General features: G+C 47.9%; 1 long non-coding RNA gene across 3 annotated transcripts; it reads left to right on the top strand.

The window, feature by feature from the left end:
• Positions 1-154: 154 nt before the first annotated feature.
• On the top strand, positions 155-5,019 carry LOC110470385 (uncharacterized). Of its 3 annotated transcripts, none has more exons than XR_014957066.1 (3): positions 155-443; positions 1,004-1,132; positions 3,047-5,019. It is a non-coding gene; the product is annotated as an uncharacterized LOC110470385 (long non-coding RNA). The 3 variants fall into 3 exon arrangements; XR_014957065.1 differs by having other exon boundaries at positions 166-1,132; positions 3,047-3,213; positions 3,502-5,019; XR_014957064.1 differs by having other exon boundaries at positions 155-1,132.
• Positions 5,020-15,610: the final 10,591 nt, after the last annotated feature.

Genomic DNA, 15,610 nt, shown 5'->3' with positions numbered 1-15,610 from the left:
CGCGGAGCGGGGCCGGCACCGGCGGGGCCGCGAGCGCGGGGCCGTGCCGGTGGCGCCCCGCGACCGGCCACCTGCGCGGGCAGCGCCGGGAGCTCCCCGGGCCGCCGCGAGCGCCCGCCGCTGTGACACGGCCCGCAGGGTCGCCCCGCCGCGCCGGGACTCGCTCCGTGCTGCTGCTGCCGTGCGAGCGAGCGTCCGGGCGATTCCCGGCGCGGCGGAGCCCGGGAGCCGGGAGATGCCCGGCGGCACCGACGGGCCCGGCTGCAGGCCAGGAGCGGGATGCCCACGCAGCGAACAGCCCCCCTCGGCCTGTGTATCCCCGGGCTCTCTGCCCCCCACTCAAGCTGGGCGCCCTTGAATTGTATCGCCTAGTTGAAGTTTAATATTTGGGGATAGGGAGGAGAGTTTCGGCTTCTGTTGTGGCGTCTTTTCTTTTCCTGGCTGTAAGTACTTCCAGATGGGATTTAGACCCCAGACGTAACAATATTTCCATATTTGGTATAGCAGTAGCCCGCATTTTTCACATTTTTCTGCTCTGTTATCCAACCACAAAGCATTCTTGACAGCTTCAGATGTTGTTAAATATAGCCTTAACTTCTGTTCCCAGGGCAGGAAATTCTTTGGAATTCCTGTTTTTCACGCAATCTGTCTATCATGATTTAGGAGAACTCTGCTGGAGGAGCCAACTGGCGTTCTGCTGCAGCTCGCTTCTTTATTGAAATAGCCCAGCAGTTGGGTCTGCTGCCCAAAGGCGTTACAATGAGTCCCCATTCCAGGGATTTTTCTTTGCAAATTAGATTACTGTTCCCAACACAAGTTCGGGGTTTTTCTTGTCGCCTTCAAGGCTGGAAGGTAGAGAAGCTTATTCAAGAAAGAGGCAAAAGCTTGCAAAAGCCCCTCCAAAGGCCATGAAAAGTGGAGGGGGAGAGGGCGAGTGGGACAGCGGGTGGGGGAATGCGGAGAGGAGGGATGTGATTAACCTGGCTGCGGCATTCCCGTACAGCGGGACGGGCAGCCGGGGAGGGGAGGCAGCCGCAGCCCCGCCGCTCGGAGGAGCCGAGCGCGGTCGTCTCGTCGCCTGCCCGGTGCCACGGCCCAAAAGGTGACAGCAAGGACGGTGCGCAGGGCTCCGGTAAGTGCCGCTCCCGGGGCCGCGGGCCCGTGTGCTGTTCCCCGTGCATTCCCACACCAGCGGGAATGATGAGGCGCCTTGTGGGACCCTGCCGGGGCCGCAGGACGGGGCGGCGGGAGCGCTGCGGTGCTCGGCGGCAGCCACGGGTGGTCTCGCCCCGCCACCGCGCACCTGCCGCTGCCGTGAGGACAGCCCGGCTGTGCCCCGGCTGTGTCCCCGGCTGTGTCCCCGGCTGTCCCCAGCTCTGCCCCGGCTCTGTCCCGGCCCGGGCGGGATGGGGGCTGGGGCGAGGCGGGGTGGGCGCTGTGCTTGGGGCAGCCTGTCCCGCAGGGGGATGCCGTGACCCCGGGGACGGGGCGGTGCCGTGGGTGTCCCGCAGGGGACAGGATGACGCTGCCTGCCCGGCTGCGCAGCCCTGCTCCTCCTCCTCCTGCTCATGCTCAGGGATGTGCCCCGGCCCCGGCCGTGCCCGGCACAGGGGCTCATGGCCTCAGCACTGCAGACCCTCCTCCCTGCCCGGGCCAGGCCTGATGGGGAGTTCCCGTTTTAGGGTTCTTCCCCTACTCCATGTCTTGTCTTCAAGGTTTTCTTTTCATTCAAGTAATTTGACTTGACGTTTTACTTCGTGGTGGTCTGGGGACTTGGGAAAGGTGTTAGGATGAAAGCTCCAAGAACACTTTGCCCAGAACTTGCGCCTCAGAAAGTGGCAGTGGTTTTGTTCATTTCTTGTATGCCTCAAAATTTGGCCAGAAAAAAACACAGCTGAGAGGGAAAACCAGTCCTTACTGATTTGCAGCTCTCTGGAGACTGCCAATATGTACTATGCAGTGCCATTTCTGATGACAGAAATAATTTTGTGTGTCCATCAAGAATTGGAGAGAGACTACCAGCAAGCTTTGATGGTTGCCACTTATGGCAATAATGATTCTCCATTATACTGAATTAGCTGAGCCCCAGCTGGTGACAAGGAGGAGCAGGGCTCTAGACCTCAAGCTGTCCACTATGCTGGTTTTCTCTTAGTTTTACAGGTGTATGAGTTTTTCTGTGGTACTTTAGTTTTAAAAATCCAAAGTGCTTTCTTAGATGGGGAATCTGACTGCTAGTTTTTTCCCAGTATAACTCTTTACACAGCAGCATTATGGTGAGGAAGAAAATGCTTGTGATTCAACACCTTGATTAATGAAAATTTTCAAAAAATTTAAAAATTTTTGAAAAAGAAGAAGCTAACACACTATTGTATGTGTAAATTGGCCAGTTTTGCTTTTCAGGGATTTATGCAAACACTTAGTTGTTTAATTACATTTAATTTAAGGACATGCACCGAGCATTTTTCTTTGATCTATGACTTTCACAACATTCAGCAAATGCCACAGGAAAAGTCAATGAATAGTGCCTTTTCTCACTTGGTTTCATGTCTTACCACACATTCATACAACTTTGATGGGAAACTAACTGAACTTACATTTGCACAAGAAAAGGTCACTTCAAAAGCTTCGAAGAACCTTTGAACAAACCTGTCCTGAATTTCAAGTAGTTGACAACACTTGAGATAGGTTGAGTTTGTTTGGAGTTCAGGTTAGACTGTGACCCTTTCCCTGCACACAATTCCTTGTCTCAAACCATGACCCAGCATTTGCACTCCAGGCTGTGCCTACATATCCTGGACGTACGTCAGGAACAGGAAGAAGTTTGGGGTATCTTCCTTTTTCAGATTTTGTTCAGTGTAATGTTCCAGAACTTGGTTTGCCTACTAGGAAATAGCCCCTGCTTCATGTCACAAAGAGTACTGGTTTCTCACTTTTCGTGCTGTAGGGAATCACTGGGACCTTGGCTGATGCAAAGCAGGAATTTGACGCTGTTGGCTGACATAGCAGCTATTACAGATTTACTGAGTATATCCTGTCATTTTCACAGGCCTGTGTCTCTCCAGAGAAAGGACTTTCCAGAGAAACAAATCAAGAAAAAATAACTGACTTAATTTCCCTCCACCCAGCAACAGTTCTTCATAGCTGTACACAGGGACCATGGAGCAGCAAGAAGGGTTGTGTGGGACAGAGGCTCCTCGGGTGCTCCCACTGGCAGTAAGTATCCAGCCCCAAACTGGAACACACCAGAAGTTTACAACCATGTGGACTCTGGAGAAAAATCTTAATAACTCTTGCATCCAGCCCTCTTCTGTGCTGTGTTTAATTTGCTCTTTCTCTTTTTCCGATCCATTGCTGTGTGTTTCTTCCATCTCTCCTACCTTTTCTTCTCTTTTTTGCTGTTCCAGTATTTTCACCACATCCTTCCCTCTTCTGCAATGTCCTGATTTTGGCTGGGATAATTTTCTTCCTAGTAGCTGGTACGTTGCTGTGTTTTGAATTTAGGGTGAGAAGGCTGTGGATAGCACACTGTTTCAGTTGCTGCTGAGCAGTGCCTGGACTAAGTTGAGGACTTTTCAGCTCCGCTCCCCAGCCCACCAACAAGGCTGGGAAGCACAAGAAGCTGGGAGAAGACACAGCAGGGACAGCTGATCCCAACTGGCCAAAGGGATATCCTGTATCATATGACACATGGTCAGTATGTAAATTAGGGGGAAGCTGGCCAGGGGCCACTGCTTGGGAACTGGCTGGACACTGGTCAGGGGATGGTGGGAAATTGCATCGGGCATCACTTCTTTTGTATGTTCCTTTTTACTTTTACTATTACTTTGCATCCTTTTCTGTTCTATTAAACTGTCTATATCTAAACCCATGGATTGTACTGTTGTTCCCAATTCCCTCCCCCAGCCCGTTGCAGTCCATGAGCAGCTCTGTGGTGCTCAGCTGCCTGCCGGGTTAAACCACGACAGTGTTTACCTACCTTGGGCTGGGCCTCTCCTGCAGCCTCTGCCAGGCCGCTGGTTCCTGCTGCACTAAATCAGTCCTCCCTGAGTCAATGGCTCCTCTCAGTCACTCACAGGAGGTGCAAATCCAGTGGGGCAAATTAAGCACAGAAATGCACAGGCAGAGCAGCCAAGTAGCCAGGAGGCTTCGGCAGCTAAAATTCAAGTGGGTTCAGAAGTTTTTCCTTGCTTTGATTTGCTCAGAGTTTATGCTGAATTCTTTTGAGTATGGCATTTCCTATTTGTTTTCTTCCTCTTCCCTACTGCCCTCCCTTCAGCTAAGCTCATGCCTGTCAGTTTTTGTACAGTCTGTGCCACGCTTGTGGTTTCTAACATGTGGGGGGTTTGCTTTGCAGTATTTGTGCAGTGAATGCACTGTGCTTTGTAAGTGTGCTGCATTTTCCTCTGGCTGCTGTCAAGGTGTCATGGAGGTTCCCATTGTATGGAAGTGCAAGGGGAACTTGTGAGCCTCCTCATCCAGCAGGGAAACAGAGAAGGAAAATCTGATGTCATATGCAGTTGTGCTTATTTCTGCTTTGGTGTGTGAACTGCATGACTGTTCTTACGTGGATAAGGGACACATCAATGTGACAGAGGCTGGAAGCATCCCTGCCGACAGTCAGGGCTGGCATGTTCCTGTTGAACCCCTGTGAGCTGTGTGTCTGTACTGCATGGCTTCCTCACACTGAGCTGGATGCAGAAACGTGCTGCAGTTACAGCCAGCTCCTGCTTAGCTCCTCCCCAGTCAGACTCAAAATGCCTTTGTCATGGTCATTCAAGGATCTGACTTCAGCACCAGTGACTACCATTACCTCAGTGAGATGACTGAATTACTTACACATGTTCACCTACTGTCATGCAGGTGTACTTCAACACTGGGCTACATCCAGAAGATGCAGCTTGCACCAAGCACTTCCCTATAGCTGAAGTTTGCAATGGTAAGGCTATTGTGGGCTGTGTTTCTCCATGCCACAAAATAAAAATCATCAGGTGGTCCTAGCTACACCTGGCTGCACATGTATTTCTTAGTTGTGTCTATTGTTTTCATCCCATGCAGTCATGAAGCTTGCAGAAGGTAGCAACATAGCTTGTAATCTCTTTATAAATTCCAGAAAAGGACTCACAGCTGTGTCTCATGACTTACTGAAGGAGGCTGAGGTGTCAGGAACATACACAGGTTCTTTCCCAGCATCTGCTGAGACAAAGGTCTCAGGCAGAGATCTCACTGCAGAGAATTCATCATCCCAAGTGACCTCAGTGGAAACATCTTAACTTTAAACTTTGGTCTTCAGAGTGCAGGATTTCCCAGTGGAGCAATGCATACTCACTGACATCTGCTAAGACAAAATAACCAAGCTCAGAAGAAAGTTGCTCATGATCACAAGGAGTTACTGTGGCCAGCTGAACCTGAGATTGCAGTCAATTGGGCTGTGCCTGAGAAATCCTTGATCAAAGCACACTTCCAGGCTGTGATCTGTAATGGTTGTCAGCTGCACTCTGCCTTAGTCTACAGCCTAACTGCACCTCGGAGGCAGCCAGCTCCTGCTTGTATCTGCACTGTGGGACTGTCTGCTCAGAACATGTACTCTTTGGTAGGTTCAGGTTTGTTTGTTGTCTTTTTCTACATTTGAAATATATTGCAAACTCTTCTTTTCTCGAAGGTGCTTTCTTTCATTATAAGTAATAATCACAATTACGTTTCCCTAAGGTTAGTCTGTGTTAAGGGTATAGGAACCCTTTGCCTTCCTGCTGATGCATTCCCTCCTTCCCTCCCTGCTGTTTATGACCTGACGGAATAATTTCTCTCACTGATTTATGGACATTCAAAGGAGTTGCCTAGCCTCTAATTTTATTAACAAGTTTTTGTAGCTGTTTTCTTGAAAAAATAAGAGAGTATTGATTAATTATTTTTTTCTTTGCATGCCAATGGGAGGAGAGGCCTGCTCTGGCAGGATGCTGAACATGCTCTGCTACACAGTGCTTTCTGTCACTTACTGGGTTTTCCAGGCTAGCTGCTGGAAATGTCACAGGATTAATTTCAGAATCCCCTAAGGTGCCTGTTGGCTTTGTCCAAAATCATTACTCATTCTCTGCTTTGTACTCATTTTCTGTTACTAAAACACAGTGAGACCTTAGCTGTGTTTGCTGCATTACTGTTAATTTCTATTCTGCTCCAGCTGGACTCCTACCCTTTCCCCCCAGTATGTTGTGTGAGCACCTTGCACTGGCAGCTGGCAGTGTTCTTCTCTTGGGCATGCTTATTTCATGAGCTAAGTGATGCAAGGAAGCCAGCCACCACCTCCTCCAGGGACACTCCACTACTGGAAATTAGTTGCTTCTGCCTCTTGCTTCCAGTCTTTGATAGTGCAGTGGAAAAATCAATAGCAGACAAATAATTAGACACGATGTCATCCTTGCAGATAGGGAGGACTTGCAGGCAGACAGCAGATCATGTATGTGCCTTAAGAATGCTTTGTGGAGATGGAGTTATGATCCAAGAATGTGCAAATGGCTGCCCATCCCAGTGTTGCGTGCTGTGATGGGGAAGTAGTGCTAAACCATCTCTAGACTTGATTAGTATACAAACACAAAAGACTTGTTTTCTTATGGGGAGGTGGTTGAGGTGATTTTTCTAGGCAATCAAAGAAGAAACTACATGAATGGAATCTTTCTTTACCTTCTATCTGCTGGGGGCTAAAATAAAACTGGAGGGAGCAATATGGTGAGAGCTGGTGGGCTCTCTGAGGAAGGGCACACGTGGGTTCCATCCAGCAGCTGTGTGCAGAGCCTCAGGGAGAAGGACACCTCTGAGCCAGCCAGGAAGGCTGTCTGCTGCCCACTCCTTTCCCAGCAACCAGTGTTCTCAGGAAGTAAAAGGTTAGCAGAGGCTATCAGCAGACTACTTTGGTGCAGAGACTTTTTTATGACTGCATTAACAACACTTTTCCTGTTGTTGTACATAAGTTATGGCTCCTAGTGTCAGTGTTGAGATGAAAGCAGAAGCTCTTCTGTGTGGAACAGGCATTAAAAGCTAGTGTAAAAGAAAATTAGTGCTGGCTGCCACCTATTTACTTTCAGATAAATTTGCTTTTGTATTTTAATTATTTTAACACTGTGCATCCATCTCTACTCTTTTGTATGTGGTCAACCACAAGTTTGCCACTGTCCTCTCTCACTGCCTAACCTGGCATCTGCTTCTGTAACCCCTCCATGAGCTCAGATCTCAGACTTACAGGAAAATTTAGAATCGGAGCAGAAAAATGGTGGATAGGATGGGTCTTTCAGGTGAGCAGTGTGTGATAACATGATGTTCTCACATGTTAATGTTTGGTTGTGAGAGGACAGCCTCTGGTTTTAAGGATGTACCCTTGGACAGTCTTTAACAGTGCCGTGACAAAATAAAAATCATTTATTAAAATTGTGCCTCACTTGTGCTGCTAAAAACACTTCTAGATTATACACACTGAAAACAGTAAATATTTAATGTACAGGTTTACTTTTCCTGGTTTATAGAAAGCTCAGTGGGCCTGACAGACCAGCTAGACAGATGTGTTTATAACGTGCTCCCCGGGCAGGTACAATGCTGCAGTGTTTGGCCTGTGAGCTCTGCAGGGATATGCTTAAAAAAATAAAAGTGTTCCATTTACATTGGGGGAAAAAAAATCCTGAGAATGTTTCTATTAATATTAGCTGGTGTAAAATCCCAAACTCTACATTTCAGGCCTTAACATTCTTCAAAAATAGAGGACTGGATGGTAGGGATGTGCAGTAAAAGGTGTTTCCTCTCTTATGTAGCCAGGGAAAGGGATAGTCATGGGCAGTTCTTCTGGCAGGAGAAGATGGTTGTTGCTGAAATGCCCCTGATGAGGGTGGAGAGTGCAATGAAGAGTTCAGGAGTGAGCAGGGCAGCAAATCCTGTGCATGGGGAAGCCTGGGTAGAAGGAGATACAGGCCAGAATGTAGTGCTTATGATTTTCTACAGACAAGGAGCTGGTGCTCAGGACCACGGCTGAGATTCTGGATGTTTATCAGGAGGCACATTTCTAAAAGCTGAGAGGAACCAGATGCTCTGGGGAAAGCAAAATGTGCAGAGCCCTCCCCACCCAATAGGTTGGGTACACCTCACACACACACGTGAGATGCTGACAGGAATGGTTGGGAACCCACTTCCACATTCAAGAAGATTTTTTTTTTTTTTTATGTTAGTTTTGACATTGGTTGAGATATTTCCTGAGGACCAGCTTCTCTTCCATTATACTGACATTAAGGCTGATATACCTGGTCAAAATTAATGTCATCAATTAATTAGCATACATTGATTAACTGAAACAAGTGACATTTGGGTTTTGAAAGTTCCCAAGCAATGGGTGGCTGCATCTGCCTCTCTCCGATTTCCTCAGAAGTTATCCTTGGTTGAGAAGTGAGTTTATTTCAGTAATCTGATTAAATAGTTGGCAGGTTTTGAAGAAAAAAAAACCCATAAACTTTTAAAAGGAGATCTTGGGCTGATTAACTTCTCATCAAAGATTTCTGTTGAAGAAAAAGTAGAGTTAGGAAGCAGAAGCCTGTCTTAGGCCTAGCTGAGCATTTTATGATTAAATAAAGTAAATTGGAGTAAATTTTTATTTATGTATAAAAAACATTAAGTCATCTCAGGTGTGTTGAGAAAGCCAGGAGTCCTGGGGAGATGGTTTTGCTTTCTCCCAGCTTCACCTGTCAGGACATCTTTCCTGACTGCGGGTGACCTGCCATCCTGGTGACAGATGGGGCCGGGGCTGTCCGTGGGTACCTGTGCAGTGCAGGACAGCACCTCTCCTTCCCAGGGCCTCCCAGCACAGGGGTGAGGGGCTGCCTTTACCTCTGAGCCCTGGCTGCAGCTCCCTTGCCTGCCAGCTCCTTTTGGGACAACGCTGCACAGACCACCTCATTGCCCAGGGAGCACCAGGAAAGGAGGTGCCAGGAGAAAGGGGATCCTGGGCTGAGGACTGGCACTGCCACAGCAGCACTCGGGGCCATTGCACATCCAGGACAAGGGGCAGAGTAGCACCATCTTTCCTTTGCAAGCTGAACCACAGCCCATTTTTCATTTATGGCCCTCTCACAGCTCTTTGCTGTGCATCAGTTGTGAGCACTGGCTCAAGCAAACCCAGCCTTGCTGGACCCAAACTGAGACTTGCTGATTCCAGCAGTCCTGCTGGCCTCAGGCTGCTCCCTGGAGCCACATTCCCTGCATTTATGAGCCCCACATCCCTTGATGCTGGAGTGGCACACAGGGCTGCAGTAAAGCAAAGGCTCCTGCCCGTGCCCCCCAGGGTTAGCAAACAGCACATTAACCCTCTGTGAGACCTGGCAAGGACTGGAGACTCTCAATGGGTTTTATGGACACTCTTGCCCAAGTATCACACATTTAGGAGGCTGCACAGTTGATGCACAGTCAGCTCCTGAAGGGCAGCTGGCACTGTGACAGTAGCCTTAGAAAATGAGCTAATTGTCAGCTCCAGTCTGGATGTCACCACCATTTTAATGCGAATGGACTTTTTCCTCAGTCAGCCTCCTGACTGAATGGGGAGCACAGAAACATCCCAATATTTATGGGATTTTAACTAGATTAGTTAGAAACCTATAAAGCAAAGAAAGAGACAGTTCATCCAGTATTGGGGAGGGGAGTGTTAAAAATGCCACCTCAGATAAAATATTATGGGAGTTGAGTAACTGTAAATAAGAACTTCGTCTATGAAATAGCTTCTTATGTGAGCTTGGGATGAGGGCCAAGAGAATGTCTGGGGTTCAGGGAAATTTATTAGCCCAGATCAACGGGATTTCTGGGACTTGGGAGATGGGATGGCAAAGAATTTGCCTGTTGGAGTCTGCACTTACTCCATTCATGCCTGAAGCAGGGCTTTAAACTTTACAGATGGTTCGTTTGCATGTTTTACATTTTCTTGGTTCTCATTAGCAGCTACAGTTCTGACCTGGAACTTGGGAAAGCTGGGTTCAAGCTCTGGGTTTCCCAAGTCTGCCAGCATGGCCTTGGACAAGCCATTAATTTCCCTGTGCTTCAATATCTCTCTGTAGACAGGAGATAAATGTTAATACCCAACTTCTGGAGATCAGGAACTTCTGCTGAGGTCGAGGTACCTGAAGCAGAAGTAAGAATATGATGAGTGCTTGTGAATGCTAGGAGCATATGCAGAACAGCTATAATGCACAGGTTGACCTCTCTCAAGAGGAGGAATGGTATTTTTGTGGGGAGCAATGGGTCTTCCCTTTGATTCCAATCATTTTAGTCCATGTCATGGTTTCATTAGTCAGGCACCTTTATTTTGTATCCTCTTCTGGAGCAAGCTGGCTGTTCTGATAGGGTTAATGGTATCCTGGTAATATCAGGTTCATCTTGCTATGGATTTATTTTTTAAAAGGGCACATGTACTTCAATAGCACACAATTTAGGAATCCACCACCTTTTATCTCCCCACATTTCATCTCTCTGTTTCCCATTTACATCCTTCTGCTACTTTCTGCCTGTATCCAGTTTTCTGTCTGGGTTCTTCTAAATGTGTCTTCCCTTTTGTCTCCTCTGGTATTTCTGTTCCCACCTCCACCCTCACTTCCATATTTTGTCTGTGTTTTATTTTCCTTATGTTCTTCTTGGAGGCCATCCTTAGCCTCTCTTATATAGTTCCCTTTTACTCTCTCTAGAGCCAAAAGCTTTTCAGTAAACAGCATCCCTCCCCTCTCTCTTCTGACTCACTGCCCACTGACAGTGGAAAAATTTCATCATGAAAGTGATGTAAAAATCTCCCAGTTTAGAGTGCAGGGCAGGTTAGGATGACCTTGCTCCGCCTGTCACGTGAAGAGCCACAGAGTCCAATTCCTCAGCCAAAGTCTGTTTGCCAGGGTAGCTCTCATTCCGTGCTCCTTTGCCCTCACAGCAGTTTAAGCACCTCTGGGTGTTGTGGGGATGCTGCCCCGTGCCCTGGATCCTCCTGCTCCTGTACGGTGCCTGTTGGTAATGTACTTAGCCAAAGTGTGGGAAAACTCTCAGACTTGAACTTTGCTTTGTGTTTCCACGCCATGTGAAACTCATTGAATATTTGCCGTCCCTTCACATGGCTGCTGCTCTTGGATTGCACCAACATATGTGGAATCTATTTGGTCCCCTTTTTAATATGCTGCTTACACTATAAATACAAAAGCAGGCAGTGCTTCTGAAGAGAAATAAATGTAATTGTGGTAGTGGTTGTTGTTATAAATAGTGCAAAGGATTTAGAAACTATTTAGCCTTTTTGGGAGGATCCACAAATGTTCTGTGTATTATAACCTTAAAGCTCTTGTATTTAGCTATCAAAACCTTCCCAGTTGTGATTGGCCCAGTTTGCTCATTATTGTTTGGCTCCAGTGCAAGGTTAGGATGCTCTGCTCTTCACAGGAGCAGGGCCTGGCCTCCAAACCTGTGGTGTGCTAGATCACATCTGACCTGTACAGGCACACAGTACCTTAATCATGCATTTGCATGTGTAACCATTCTATTTGCATAAAGAGCCATGGTATTTCCACACAGGAATTTTTGAGGTTTGTTCCCAAAATTAGTGCTGCATTTTTCCTCTCCTGGAGTGAAATGCAAATATTTATTTATTGACAGAGCTGGAGCTGATTGTTTTCCCTGTCCAAGTTTGAGATGTCTGTTCTGTCAGATGAAAACAAGTAGTATTCTGATTTATTTTTAAAGTGCATTTGTTCATAACTGCATTTAAAACAATTAGTGCCTGCGCTCTGCCAGTCCCAGCAGAGTGCTATATATATATATATATATATATATATTTGTGTGTGTATGTATATCAAAAGGGGCTGAACGCCCAGAAATTCTCTTGGCAGCCCTGCTGTCTGGTTAGAAAAGGAAGTGAGCCACAAAATTTGAACATTCAGTTCTGAGACTTGAAAGCTTTCTGGATTTTATTACTGACTCAACAGGGTTTTCATTATGTATGTGGCCAAGAGGAGAGGTTTACGCAAGAGGAACATATTGTAGTTGAATATGTTTGTAATTTTACACATTGTTAAATAATTGAGATAACTAGATGTCTCCTAAATGGACAAAATAAATTAGGTGTTAGTGGCAGTGTCACTGTGGCACAGGCAGTCAATATGAAAGAGTGGCTGTCCCCATCCGAAAGCTGATTTCCAGTGCAGAGGGGACCTGATTCAGTTGCTGAGGGACATTTTGCTGTTGATGTGAAGGAGAGCCATCTTTCCCTCAGCTTCTCTTGAATCTCTTACTGACTCTTAGTCTAGCCTCTTCTACTCCAGATGATGGCATCTTCAGTTTGCTGCTTTTTTTTTTAACTTTACCTTTTAGTAAGCCAATGCTGTTCAAACAGCAGTTTGAGGCTATGTTTCTTCTGCTCTCATTTGCATGTTAGTTTTAGGAAGAAAAATATTGTGGGAAGCGAATTATCACACAAAGAAAGTAAGTGTGGGATGCATGGAGTAAGCTGTAAATACAGACCAAGGCCATGCTCCGCTGTCCTGGTTGCCTCCTGCAGCAGGGGATGTGCTGTGGCCAGTCAGCTCTACCACAAACCGGCTTGACAGCAAAGTGAATTCCTGTCTTATAGACAACACGGTCCCAGCTAATTTTGCACTTGTTCATGTGATGGGTATTTATTCTTCATTGTCTTAAAAATGTATTTATTTTCAAGCCTCTGCGGTCTCTGGTGCCGTTCAGTCTTAGTGCATGTGTTCTACTGTCAGTGGGTAAAGCTATCTCTATGTGCCTCTGCATTTTACACGTGGGAAGCCAACCCATAGGGGAAATAGAAGATCACTGGATAATTCAGGCTGGAATTCCGAACCCAGTGCGAGCCTCTTTCATTGCTGTTTATGCCTAGAGTCTCTCTTGTGTGCACCACCGTGATCAGTCTGGCTGTGCCTTATGGATAGCGCTCCGGAGGTGCCGGAGCTGCTGATTCTCCATGGCGACAAGCGCCCTTCGCTCAGCCCAGCCGCGTTTGCCGCTGGCTCCTGCCCAGCGTGCGTGCAGGGGCTGTGCCGGCATCGCTCCCTCCCTCTGCAGCCCCGGGGCAGGGCAGTCGCTGGTCCCCTCCAGCAGGCACTGTGACACTGCACCGCGCTCCTGCCTTTGACAGCAAGCCCCATGGTCACTAGAACGTGCCTGACCTCATTTTCTGTCTATTTTAAATGCTGTATAGCTTTGGGCATATGACACCTCCAACATTGTAAACAGAGCTGGGTAACCGTTCATTTCTGCATCTGATCTGCTCTGTTTATTTTGTTGTGTATCTTCACGGTGAAACATTAGTCTCTGTGCCCTTGCAAGAGATTAATGTGAGGCGGTGTTTAGTGCAGCAACAGTCAGTCCGTGGCACTGAACCATGTGCAGGTCAGCAAAGCTCAGTGTTTCCTTGCTGGCACTACATAATTAGTTTCACTGAGGGTAAGCACCATATGTAAAACAGATCTACTTTTAATGTGGGAAATGCAGTGTGTGCCTGCCCAGCTGTGTACCAAACAGATGGGTTTACCAGCCTTTTCCCACTCAGCCCTGTGCTGCTGTGCTGGTGACCTGTGGCAGGACTGCAGTGGTTGGGATGCTTGCTGATCCTCATGCCCACAGCAGGGACTGCACTGCTGGGCTTTCTGGGGATGCAGGGGGAGCTCGGGCAGCTGACAGTGCTGATATCCAGGGAGGTAACTGGGAGCTCCCTCCCTCTCCCTCACTGCCCTGAGAGCTCAGGGGTGTGTGGTACATGCCCAGCATCTTCTGGCCCTGAGAAAGTTTTCATTTGTGGCTTCTTGTCTCGAGGATGTGGGCTGCTCCTGCTTTATATTTAATGTTTATGTAAGGTTGTTATGCTGGCTTTCTTACTATAGGCATTTTTGTTAGTCATTTCTGCCTGCTAGTTTGCCCTCTATTTTTGAGTCCACTGGATCTATTTCAGCCAACCACGCAGTGAAAGTATTTGTTTCCAAGAGATTAAGCCAGATGCAGAGCCCAGGAAGGGAAGGTGAGGAGCTGGGGGAAGAGGGTGTTGCCGATGCCCTTGGAGAGTTGATGGCCTGAGCCCAGCTCCAGTTATAGGCTGGAGGAGGAATCCAAGGTGGGAATGCAGAGGGAGAGGCTGTGAACATCCTGACCACAGAGAGTGTCTCCTTGGTGCTCATATGGTCTTCAGACACTGGAAAAGTCCAACCACAAGAGACAGATCCATAGGAAATGAAGTCTCATTAGTTCTACTGCCCACAACTTGCTCATGGCTCCACCAGTGCTTCCAAGTGTTTGGTTTGGTAGAAGGGCTATTGGAAAATGGGTACTTGTCTTCTCTGAATCACCCTACCTTTCCACCTCCCCAGGGTCAGGGTGTTTCCCAGGCCTGGGTGCTGCTAGAGAAGGTGATGTCCAGCTGTCTGTCATCATACAGGCATCCATCCTGCATCTGGTGTGCTGGCACACAGCGAGCCATCCGGTTCTTCGTGTTTTTGCCAGAGGTTTTACTAACCTGGAAAATGTGGCATTATAAGAAAGTTGTACCAGCTTGTTATTCATGTCCTTTCCTGGGTAAGAAGGAGCCAGAAGCATGTTTTAAATGTAGCCCATGGTCAGATGGTGTGGTGAGTGCTGGAAGCTTGGGATGGTCTGGCAGAAAAATAATTTCCCCTTTTAAAACTGCGGAGCAGTCCTTGTTCCTCCACACTCCAGCTGGTTAGCTTGGCTGCACCACCCAGGCATGGAGACGTGGCTGGACCCACCCCCAGTGAGCACCCCTGGGTGAGCCTTTGCTGCTGCAGTTTGAAGGAAGGCTCTGCCCAGATTTTGGCTGCCAGAGAAGAGAGACCAGGGCAGGAGTTCAAAGGTGTCCTTTCCTCTTCCCTCACTGGCACTTTGCAGCTCATTTGTGATGCAGAGAATCTGTGAGGATGTCAATGTCACCGTGGGAGGGTGAGCATCCACACTGGGAATAGAGTCAGCAGGGAAGAGGGTCAGAGGTGCTGTGGGTGGTGTGCTGCCTCTTGGGGTTGGGCTCCTGTTGGGACATTTCCTGCTACTCATTCCTGCTGTCCTCAGGAGAGTAATGGGCTGTAGTAGCGCAGGACCTGAGAGATGCTGTGCAGCACAAAAAAAAAAAAAAAAGAAAAAGTAGCCCTTCAGGAATATTGTTTGGGAAAAATTACCTGAATGCTTGGGCAATCGCTGTTCCATCCATGCTAACAGGCTCAGATTTTCTGGCGCTGAAAGCACTGCCAAGCTTTTTCCTCCTGCTTGTGTAAAGCTGCACTTCCACCTCCTGTCTTCCCCATCCAGAAACAGCAGCTCTGTGACACAGAGTTTTCCAAATGTGATGCATTTCTCTAAAACTGCTTTCAAATGTTCCTAACAAGAAACTGTTCTACTCATTTTGCCCATGGTCCCACACAGCTGCCAGCAGCGTGGGTGCACAGCAAGGCTGTGGGTACAGCCCTGCCTTGGGCACAGGGAGCTGCCAGCCATCACAAACACAGCACCACCAAAAGGGAGGTTATGGCTGGGGAGGTGCCATCAGTGCCCTCTTTGCCGTGCCTGAGCTGTCCTCGCCTGCTGGCCACCTCGCTGCTGC

This window comes from Lonchura striata, chromosome 8 (assembly GCF_050655825.1).
Source record: "Lonchura striata isolate lonStrDom1 chromosome 8, ASM5065582v1, whole genome shotgun sequence".
NCBI classification, from domain to species: domain Eukaryota; kingdom Metazoa; phylum Chordata; class Aves; order Passeriformes; family Estrildidae; genus Lonchura; species Lonchura striata.
This window is presented reverse-complemented; position numbering and strand designations above follow the sequence as displayed.